Genomic DNA, 10358 nt, shown 5'->3' with positions numbered 1-10358 from the left:
AGTTTCTCGTGCCCCTGGGGCTAACATTTGCTATTCTAAACTGCCACAGAGCCAAACAGCTGTTCTCACACCTAGGATATCTGCCTAGTACTCAAGAAAGGCTTTTGCGTGCTTCAAAAAAAGTATGTTATCTGCTGTGCTATTAGGGCCAATGTGATGACTATTAATCAAGTTTGCAGCTAAGGCAGTTAAAAGCTTCTTGACATGTGAATGATCTCACTTCAGTTCATCACTTACTCCTTTAAGGAAGGAGAGAGGCTCTATAAAGAATAGTCTTTCATTGAATGACTTCTAACTTATTGGGTTTGGGATATTTTTAAGAATGCGATTTTGGCAGGACGTTTAACCTTATTGAGCTATCTGTACTCTGTGGAGGCAAAATTCCTGCATGATCAAGAAGTCACATGGTATTTATTTGGTACTAGTTGGGGTTATGCAATGCCTCTTAATTCTCTTAATGCCTCTTAATTCTAATAATAAGCCCATTTTTTTTTCATAAGGCAGAAGCAGTTTTTAGGATATACACTCACAATAGGAAACACATTGTACACACTGCATTTGTCCACATTCCTGTAAAAGATTCTGATATTTCTAAAATGCATTATGCACATCAGATTCACACACACACACACATACATACACAAACACACATGCATACACAGGAATGAAAGAGAAAGAAGTGTATTTATCCACAATAGATTTAAACCCCTACATAAAGACACACACAAATGTGTGATTTGAAGGACAGCCATTAAGCCTATTGGGGAGGTCTAGTGTAGAATTTTCAATGGTGAAGGTTCTGGAATTAGACTCTGGGTTTGAGTCCCAGCTCTATTTCTCACTATCTCTGTATCCTTGTGAAGGTTTTGGGAACTTTCCATGCTCAGTTTCTGATGTGGAAAAGGAGGCTCAAAATAAAACTTCAAAAGTCAATGTGAGTATTAAATTAGTTAATGCATGGAGAGCCCCTGAATTAGTGCATGACATCTGTTAAACACGCAGTAAATATTTGCAAACAAATTATAGTATTGTTTATTTTTTGTGACAAGAGAAAACATGAATTTCCTTTTACCCTGTCCATATGGTTTGAGACCTTCCCAGCTGGGGGCTGTAGTTTAAAAAAGGAGTTCTCTTGGAGATATTTATGGTGGAGTTGTATAAAGGAAGCAAGGATAGGGACCAGTTTTAGACTTAACCTTGATGTCTTCAGGCCTCAATGTTTGTTTTCCTCCTTCCCAATCCAAGTAATTCCTAGACAAGATAAGCACTACTTTATCATGTCAGTGCAGAGCTTGACATGGGGCTCAAACTCACAAACTGAGATCATGACCTGAGCTGAAATCTAGTCAGATGCTTAACCAACTGACCAACCCAATTGCCCTGCTTTTCTCTTCCTTCCTCCCTTTCTTTCTTTCTTTCTTCTTTCTCTTTCTTTTTCTTTCTTTCTTTCATCTCTCTCCCTCCCTTCCTCCCTTCCTTCTTTCTTTCTCTCTTTCTCTTTCTCTTTCTTTCAATATGTATAATTTAAAAAAATTACTTTTTTACTTGTAATACACTTCAGAGGTTGTCTTTGACTGACAGAAAATATAATAGTATATCAAATTCAAGCAGTCCTTCGAACATTATTCTTCACAGTTATATTTTATACACATGTAAGAAGAAGATGACTTTTGCAGATGGAACTTTCTAGAAGAAATCCCACGTAGCATAGATTTTCAACTGCCTGTGAAGTTGAAAGGAATCTTTCTAACGTACTAAATCACAGTGTGTTTCTTGAACAATACAAAGGACTGAAATGCAAGCCTGTTCATTCATTTGCTTACTACCAAGTACAATTTTCATGTTAAGTCAAAAAAGAAATATGCAGGGTTAAGAGAAAGACAAATTTGAATAATTTATGTAAAGGACAAAAACTTCACATATACAAAAAATAATGTTTGACACTGGGATTTCTTCTGAAAAGAGCTCACTTTATTAAATTTCAAGGAAAGTAAACTTATTCTAAAGAGTAACAGATTTATAACCTTTTAAACAAAAAATTGTCCTCAATGAAGACATTAAACTTAGAAATTAAATATTACGAATTGATAACAGTATTTAGACCAAGAAACACACAATTTTGCACACTTTAATTTTTTTACATTATTTTCAAACTTGAAAATCTTGTAAGATTTTTTTCCTGAAGACTTTAAAAAATTATCCCCAGATAATAATCTACTTTATTTTGTGCTACCTCATCTAGTTCTACATAGTTCAAATAGTGATTAATACACTTTTCTAAATAGGAAATAAAATATGAGCAAGTGAAGATAATCGCAGGCTATTTCATATAGTATTTATAAAATATAACTAATCTTATGATGAATTATCACATTGTTCTTTCTCCTTTCAAATTTAGACTATGAACTTTGGTATTAACAATTTTTTGGTGAGGATAAAATCTTTCATCCTTCTTACTAAAAGGAAGATTAGCGACACTCATCTTATGCCAGAGACTGTTCTCCTGAGGTTGTTTTTTCATGACTTCCACACAGAACACTGTGCTTGCTACTGTTCATGGTTGGTTAGAGCCACATTGCAGCCTACGAAGGGCTTCTACTGAGAAATTCACAATGAATTAATGAAATTTCAAGTTCTGTTACCAGAGAGTGACACAATAAAATCCTCTGAGATCCATATCAAACCAGAGGGTTTCACTACCAAGTGACTCAGTTGGTTTCATGCTACTGCACAGTGAATAAGAGTCTCTCAATAAAGCCACACCATGAGCTTCTATATACCGTACAGTAAATCAATAGCATTTTACAACAGAATTATATGGTAAGCTTCCCTGTGCTTTACTCTAAATCAATGGAGATTCACAATAGGATTCACCTTTTAGCTTCTATGAATTGCATGGTAAATCAAGTGTCTTTATTTATTTTAAAACTGGATAGTTGCCATTACATTAGGCAATAAACCTACAGGCATAACGTTTCTAAGAAAGAAGTCTTATTTCCAAAACTTGCCTCCAGATACTTAATGAATTTCTCATGAATAAAGGTGATAGCTTCTATGATGTCAAATACTGGAGCCACTTGGACAAAAAAAGAAAAACTTACTGGAAGGGGCAAGACAATTTTCAGAACCACAAACTCATGAAGAAACCGAGGGCTAAGAAATTTTTCTGTTGGTGAGAAGTAGGATGATGATAGCAAAAAGGATTCAGAGAGAATGAGGAGGTTGTAAGAGGGAAGAGAACAAGATGCTTGTCAAGCATTGACTGAAATATCCCATCCAGCAATTACTAAAAATTTTATTCTTTTTTTGCCAGTGAGATATAGTTACTTGATCCCGTGGTCTCTTTTAATGGTAACGTTTTAGGGACTGAGGACAAACAATTTCTAGAGAAAATATTTTACCAACCTGGAAATATTTTCTCAGTTCTGAAAGCTTCTTGCCTTTTTAGTACAGTGCTATTAGTTTTCTAAAGATTAAATTTAAGTAGGGTGAGTTCAGATTGGGTTTTAGTCTGTTGTAGGGGGAAATAATAGTAAGTATCAAATTTGATTTTAAAGTGATTTTCACTTATGAGACAATCAAATGATGTAAACCTTTGAAACAACCCAAAGTGTGAGGTTTTCAAGTAGATACAGAACTAAACATTTTAGGAATGTGAAAGATACCAATTATCCCTCACCTTTCTTTTAAGGATGAGGAAGCTAAGGCCCAGAAAATTTTATATAATTTGCCCAAGGGCTGTTAGTCACTGGCAAAGCCAAAATAATATCAGGATCTTCTAATTTCCAGCCTAGTGCTTTTTTTTTTTTATGCTGTACAATGTCATCTTCCTATTATCCCATATTTAAATAGAATTTTTGTGCTGTCACTGGAACTTGTAAAATATTTTTACCCTTGAATCTGCCCTTTTATTTGCGTTTTGCCATGTTTTAAAGCCCCATTGGTTTTCTGCCTAGAGGAATTTTGAATTAAATTGCCTTTTGGGTTCTAAATTTGTTTTAAAACTCATTTTGAATTGGCTCATAAAACTGTGAGCTTGTCCTGCTTGAGTTTGGGCCCAGCCCCTGATTTAAATTGACTTAGACATAAACTGGAGATAATTTCCAATTTTTGTCTACTTCCCAATCACCAGTCAGACTTTTGTTATTCTGTTTTACGTTCTTATGACAGAAACTGAGGAAAATATCCCAACCCTTGAGGTGATTTAGAGAACCCTGGACCAGATTCAAACACATTAAGGAAAAAAAATAGAGTAGCGGTAGATTTTAGATACCAAGTGTATTCAAACCTGTTCCAGAAAAAATGCCAGCAGGTGTCAATGACTCCTAGTCCTCCAGTCCTTTATCACCTCATTAACTTTTGACTGTCTGACCCAGGATGCTCATGGCTATGTCAGTGTCAGGCTTCTGGCTTCCTATTTTCTCTCAGGAATATGAATTATTCCCCCCCACCCAACTTAAAGAAAGCTTTTACTGACAATATCCTTTGGGAATTGGAGTAACAGAGAAATACTATGTAAACATATGTTCTGCTCGGGGCACCTTTACCTCTAACCTTCAATAATCTTTGAGATTTTATTTTATTTTTTTAATTTTTTTTAACGTTTATTTATTTTTGGGACAGAGAGAGACAGAGCATGAACTGGGGAGGGGCAGAGAGAGAGGGAGACACAGAATCGGAAGCAGGCTCCAGGCTCTGAGCCATCAGCCCAGAGCCTGACGCGGGGCTCAAACTCACGGACTGTGAGATCATGACCTGAGCTGAAGTCGGACGCTTAACCGACTGAGGTCTTTGAGATTTTAATTCTATCTTTTCTGTGTCCAGTTCGGCCCAGAGTTCCTAACATTCCTACCTTCCTTTCTTCCCATCTAAGTCCTGAAATACACAAGGGGACAAAGTTTTAAGCAAGAGTTTGCAATGGAGATTACATGCATAAGCTGTGAGTGTGTGTTCAGAGTTTGTGAATGGATGCAGGTAAACAAGTCAGAAATAGAAAATCATCCACATTTTCTTTTACATGAGTGCAAGGTAATGCTTACACTTAGCTTAAATAGCTGTTGGGTAAATGAGTGAAATTATGATACATTTCTCTTTCAGATTTCAGTTTTGGATACTTAAGTATTCTGCTCCAGTGGAAGGCAGGCTAACTAGAAGCTGCAGACCCAGTTCTTGGCTCCCTGTTGGAGCTACCCCCAAGCTGCGGACAGATGTTGATGTGTCGTCACATTCAGGGTGACAGCTCTGTGACTGTAGCCCAGAGAGAGGAAGAAGGCACAGAGAGAAGGGAGCTGGGGGGAAACAAAACCAAACCACTCTGCCTGATTATTTCCACCCCTTAAAGCAATGGTTCTCTCCTTGGCTGCACATTGCAGTTACCTGGGAGCTTTGAAAAACACTGACGCTTGGGTCCCACCCCCAAACATCCTGATGAGATTGGTCTGGGGGCTGGGGCCTAAGCTTCAGGATTTAAATAAAAAACCTCCCAAGGTGATTCTAATGTGCAGCTGAGTTGTTCTTAATCTTGGCCTTAAGGAATTATTGACTATCAATTCTGCTTTTGATTTAACCAATAGTTCTCAAACCTGCTTGTGAATGAGAATTGCCTTGGGAGGCTGCTGAAGACACAGATTCCTAGGCCTCATCTTGCTCAAACAGAATGACTTCAGGGTGGGTCCCCAAAAATATGCTTTTAAGAAAATACCCCCTCGGGGCACCTGGGTGGCTCAGTTGGTTGAGCATCCAACTTCATCTCAGGTCATGACCTCAAGGTTCATGAGTTCGAGCCCCACATCAGGCTCACTGCTGTCAGCACAGAGCCCACTTCTGATCCTCGGTCTCCCTCTCTCTGCCCCTCCCCTACCTGCATTCTCTCTCTCTCTCCTTCTCTCTCTGTCTCAAAAGTAAACATTAAAAAAGAAGAAAATACCTCCTCAGTGATATTTTATGCAGTCAGCTACTTGAGAAAGAGAACTGTTTATCTGTTCTTCTTTTTACAAAACTTTTAAATGTTTATTTATTTTTGAGAGAGAGAGAGAGAGAGAGAGAGAGAGAGAGACAGAGCATGAGCAGGGGAGGGGCAGAGAGAGAGGGAGACATAGAATCTGGAACAGGCTCCAGCCTCTGAGCTGTCAACACAGAACTCAACAAGGGGCTCAAACTAACAGACCGTGAGATCATGACCTGAGCCGAAGTCAGAGGCTTAATCAACTGAGCCACCCAGATGCCCCGTGTTCTGATAATTACTGGATAATTTATCCTGGCTTATGTCCCTAAAGTTCATAGGAACCTCGGCTGACGGCACTATTCATAGCTGAGGAAGGGGAGGGTTTACAGAGTTTACAGAGAAGTGAAAGTTATGCTGGAAACGCTTCCCAAGTGGGAAGAAGAATAGGAAGAAATATGGAAAAGGAGGAGAAATTTTTTGTGCAATTTTAACATGGTTTGTTGATAAACTTATCTTGAGGTAAGTATATATCAATCCAGTGATTCTTTGATGTTGCAAAAGACCTGGACTTGCGCCCTGCAGCTGGCACTTTCCATTGTGTAAACTCAAGATATCTGTGTTCAGCCATGAAATGGATAGAAGAAGACCTCATACTTTTGTGGGGTTATTGGGAAGCAACATCTGTAATGTATCTGGGACAATCTTTGTGTGGAAGGTGGTAAGAGGCAGCCATTATTTTTATTGCATATCCATAAATTTTTTCTGAGCGATAATACATGTAGAGAGGACGATGAGGAGAGAAGGATAATCAAGCAGGAGCATATCAAGCCTGGAACAATCATAAGACTTAATTGCCATCTATTAAGAAAAACAAAAATGTCAAAGTTGTTTTTTTTTTATTTTAGTCTTAATTATTATGTTGTTTTTAAAAATGTAGGCGGTCTCAAAAATGCAACTGTATTTTGAAACATTTCATTTTAAGCTCATTAGTGACTTGTGTCTAATCAAAAACATATCTATCCAATTTGCAGTTATCACCAGCATTATAATCATCATGCACAGAATTATTATTTTTCTACCCTAGATATACAAAAATAACCTAAAGATCCATTTTGGCTTCATTATAGTGAGGTTTTTTTCCTTTTCCAAAACCCAATAAGTTTCTTAAATTATAGGAAAACGTAACAAGTGAATTCGAGTCTGATATTTATTAAATAGGATGTCTGTTTGATAGGGTGTATCAATTTTAATATATCCAAGCTTCTCAATAGTCCATATTTATAGAAAATATAGACTATGCAAATATGAACAGCAGGCTGGCTACATTTCTTTGGCTTCATTGGCAAAGCCTATGATTATAAATGACAAGAAGACTTAAAATATCTCCTGATCTGGCAATAGAAAATCATCGCATGTACTGTCCTCATAGCTTAGTTTCAGGAAGAGAAAGAGAGAGAGAGAGAGAGAGAGAGAGAGAGAGAGAACAAGGAAGGTATTTTATTATTGCAGAAGTTCTGTTTCTTCTTAGTATGAACCCCACACACAATGGGGGAGACCTACAAGTGAATCATCATAATATCATTATCCCTTTATAAAAAATATAGAACTGGTGATCTACTTTAAAAGTATCATTGGTAACAACCACAGGCCCAGAAATGCATGAACAAATGAACAGAAAAAGAAGACTTCCAAGGCCCAATGGTATAGGGATGTGAGAACCATAGATGTAGGTTCTTGAGGCGAGTTAACTCCAGTGGAAGAAAGGATGGAGAATGTGAAATTCACACAATAGCTTAAGGTTATGGGGTGAGAGCTTCAAGTTTCAAGAGACACTGCAAAAAGCAAACTTAAGAAATAGTTTCAAAGACAAGGAAAGAAAGGAAGACTTCAAATAGACTTTGCTACAGAACAAAGGAAATTCATAATATTGCATAACATCATAATGTTGATGGGGGATGCTTATTAAAAGTAATTTGTATTTGATGGGAACCACAGCATAATTAGCTTAAATGTGTGGTTTATTGTCCAGTGGCTCCATTTCTGAGAGAACACCAGAGTGGGCTGGATCAGAGCAGCTATGCATTAGGGTATGCTAAGAGTGCCAGGTATTCTTCTCAATATCCGAATAGCAGTTGTTCATGGGAGCTTAATGTGCTTTTCATTATTCATGCCAAACAGTAGTATCTCTGAGGATTGGATTCTTATAATTAACAAAAAGACAGATTCTTCCAGGCTGGAGGATTCAGGTCTTCTCAGTGGGTGGGTTCTCCAGAGAACTTTTCAGACAGAATAATGAATAATCCAAAAACCTATTAACTTTTGAGTTTTCGGGGTGGCACACACCTGGTCATTCGTGATAAGAGGGAGTAATTTAGGTAACCTATGCACAAGTCCAGTCCTATGTCTCCTATTTTGGTTCTTGGATGACAAAATAGCATATGTCATCTTACAAAAAGTTTCGTGTGTTTATGTGTTGACATCTTTACGCAGAATATCTTTTCCTTATTATTTATTTTTCCTCTAATAATATGGATATTTAATCTGTCTTACACATGGATGAATCGTTTTGAAATACAGTTCAGATATTGTCACCCCCTGAGCAAAAAACATTAGTGACTCACAGCTGTCTATAGAACAATATTTATATTCCTTAGTCTTTACGGTCTGCACTGGCCTTCAAAGATCCCATAGCCCAGCGAAACTGAACTAGTGGTAAATTTTATTTTCCATTGGGAAGTTTGCAACATTGTGCCTACTTTCGCTCCAGGTGCTCCTTTCATTTGAACTTCCATATTTCCTCATCTCTGTTTGCCCAGGTCTTGTATCCTTCAAAAGCTAGCTAGAATATTCTTTTCCACTCCATCTTTTATTTTCTTTAAGCCACACACTAAATTAAAAATACATTTTTTTAAAATCTCCTAGACTAGCTTGCACATTAGTTGGAGATTTTATAGACCTCACAAAACCAATCAGGATCTTGTGAGTAATCAATGTAACACCTAGACTCAAAGGAGTAAACATTTTCTCACATCTAATGTGAACAATTCCCATCTTAATGGTACAGTGCCTTTTCTAAAAGGCTTATTTGGTTCACTTCCTTTCCCATAGCAGGAAAACTTGAATCCTTGTTTTGACGAGGTCCATTATTCAGACAGTCGAGAGGGGCTGCAGATGGAGAAAGCTTTTGATAGTTCTCTTTAGTTATTTCACCCAGCACTCTTATTTTGTAATATCTTAATGTCTTAGTTCAGGCTGCTATAACAAAATACCACAGACTGGGTGGCTCAAATAACAGACTTTCATTTATTTTGCACAGTTCTGGAAGTTGCGAAATCTGGCATCAAGGCACCAGAAGATTTGGCCCTTGGTGAGGGCTGTCTTCCTGCCTTGCAGATTGTTGTCATCTCATTGTGTGCACACACGACCTCTCCTTGGCGTGTGCCAGTGGAGAGAGAGTGTGCTGTCTTCCTTTCCTTTTGAGGGCTCTAATCTCATCATGAAGGTTCTATTCTCACTTCCCAAAGACTCTGAAGATTATTGCTTCAACATATGAATTTTGAAGTGATATCATGATCCAGTCCATAACACTATCTTGATATATTGCTCCTGCTACCTTTTCAGTAAAAGTTCTAGGTGTTTTGGAGAATATCTGAAACCTTGGCCTGGAGTACTCTACTTAGGTGATTATTTATCCTCTCCATGTCAACAATCCATAAATCATTAGAAAATGAGAACCCATCTTTTGGAAACTCTGCAGAACAAACAGGATAAGGGTAATGGAAGTACTTCTGAGTAACTATACTCTAATTATAGGCTGTAAAACATTTCAAGACTAAATAGAATTCAGAGGGCCTTCCATTTTCTCAGATGATTAAATGTAGGATGTTAGAGAAGCTGTTGTTTATGCTGAAACCTTCCAACCAGGAGAGACAAAGTTTGCTGAGATAGGTTGGTCAGGGAGAAGCTTAAGAACCCTGCATGTTTAGTTGGCTGACCAGATGGATTCCATCCCAAACTGTGTGTTCTCATTTGAAAATCTATCAGAGAGTCATCTCTTTGAGAACAAGTACCATATTTTGTTATTGTTTATAATTTCTGTACCATGATGCTTTGTATGGCCTAGGCACTCAGGAAATAATTACTGAATTAAAGAATGAAAACTGGTATTGTTGTGAGGTATGTTGGAAAAGGTTTAAAATTTTGAGTTGAGTTTCAGCTTGGTTATTTACTAGCTGCATGATACAGGTAAATTATTTAACTTTGCAGGCTCTTAGTTTAGGCATCTGTAAAAATAAGTTATAATGCTATCAAATTTACAGTTTATTGCAAGGATTAAAGTGTAATTAAAAAAATTCCTGTCCTCAGTTTGTGTTCATTTATTCAACATACAGTTAATGATGCTTGCTCTGTTTCA

The sequence above is a fragment of the Panthera uncia genome (assembly GCF_023721935.1).
Source record: "Panthera uncia isolate 11264 chromosome B2 unlocalized genomic scaffold, Puncia_PCG_1.0 HiC_scaffold_24, whole genome shotgun sequence".
NCBI lineage: Eukaryota > Metazoa > Chordata > Mammalia > Carnivora > Felidae > Panthera > Panthera uncia.
The sequence above is the reverse complement of the archived record's forward strand: the minus strand, read 5'-3'. Positions refer to the sequence as shown.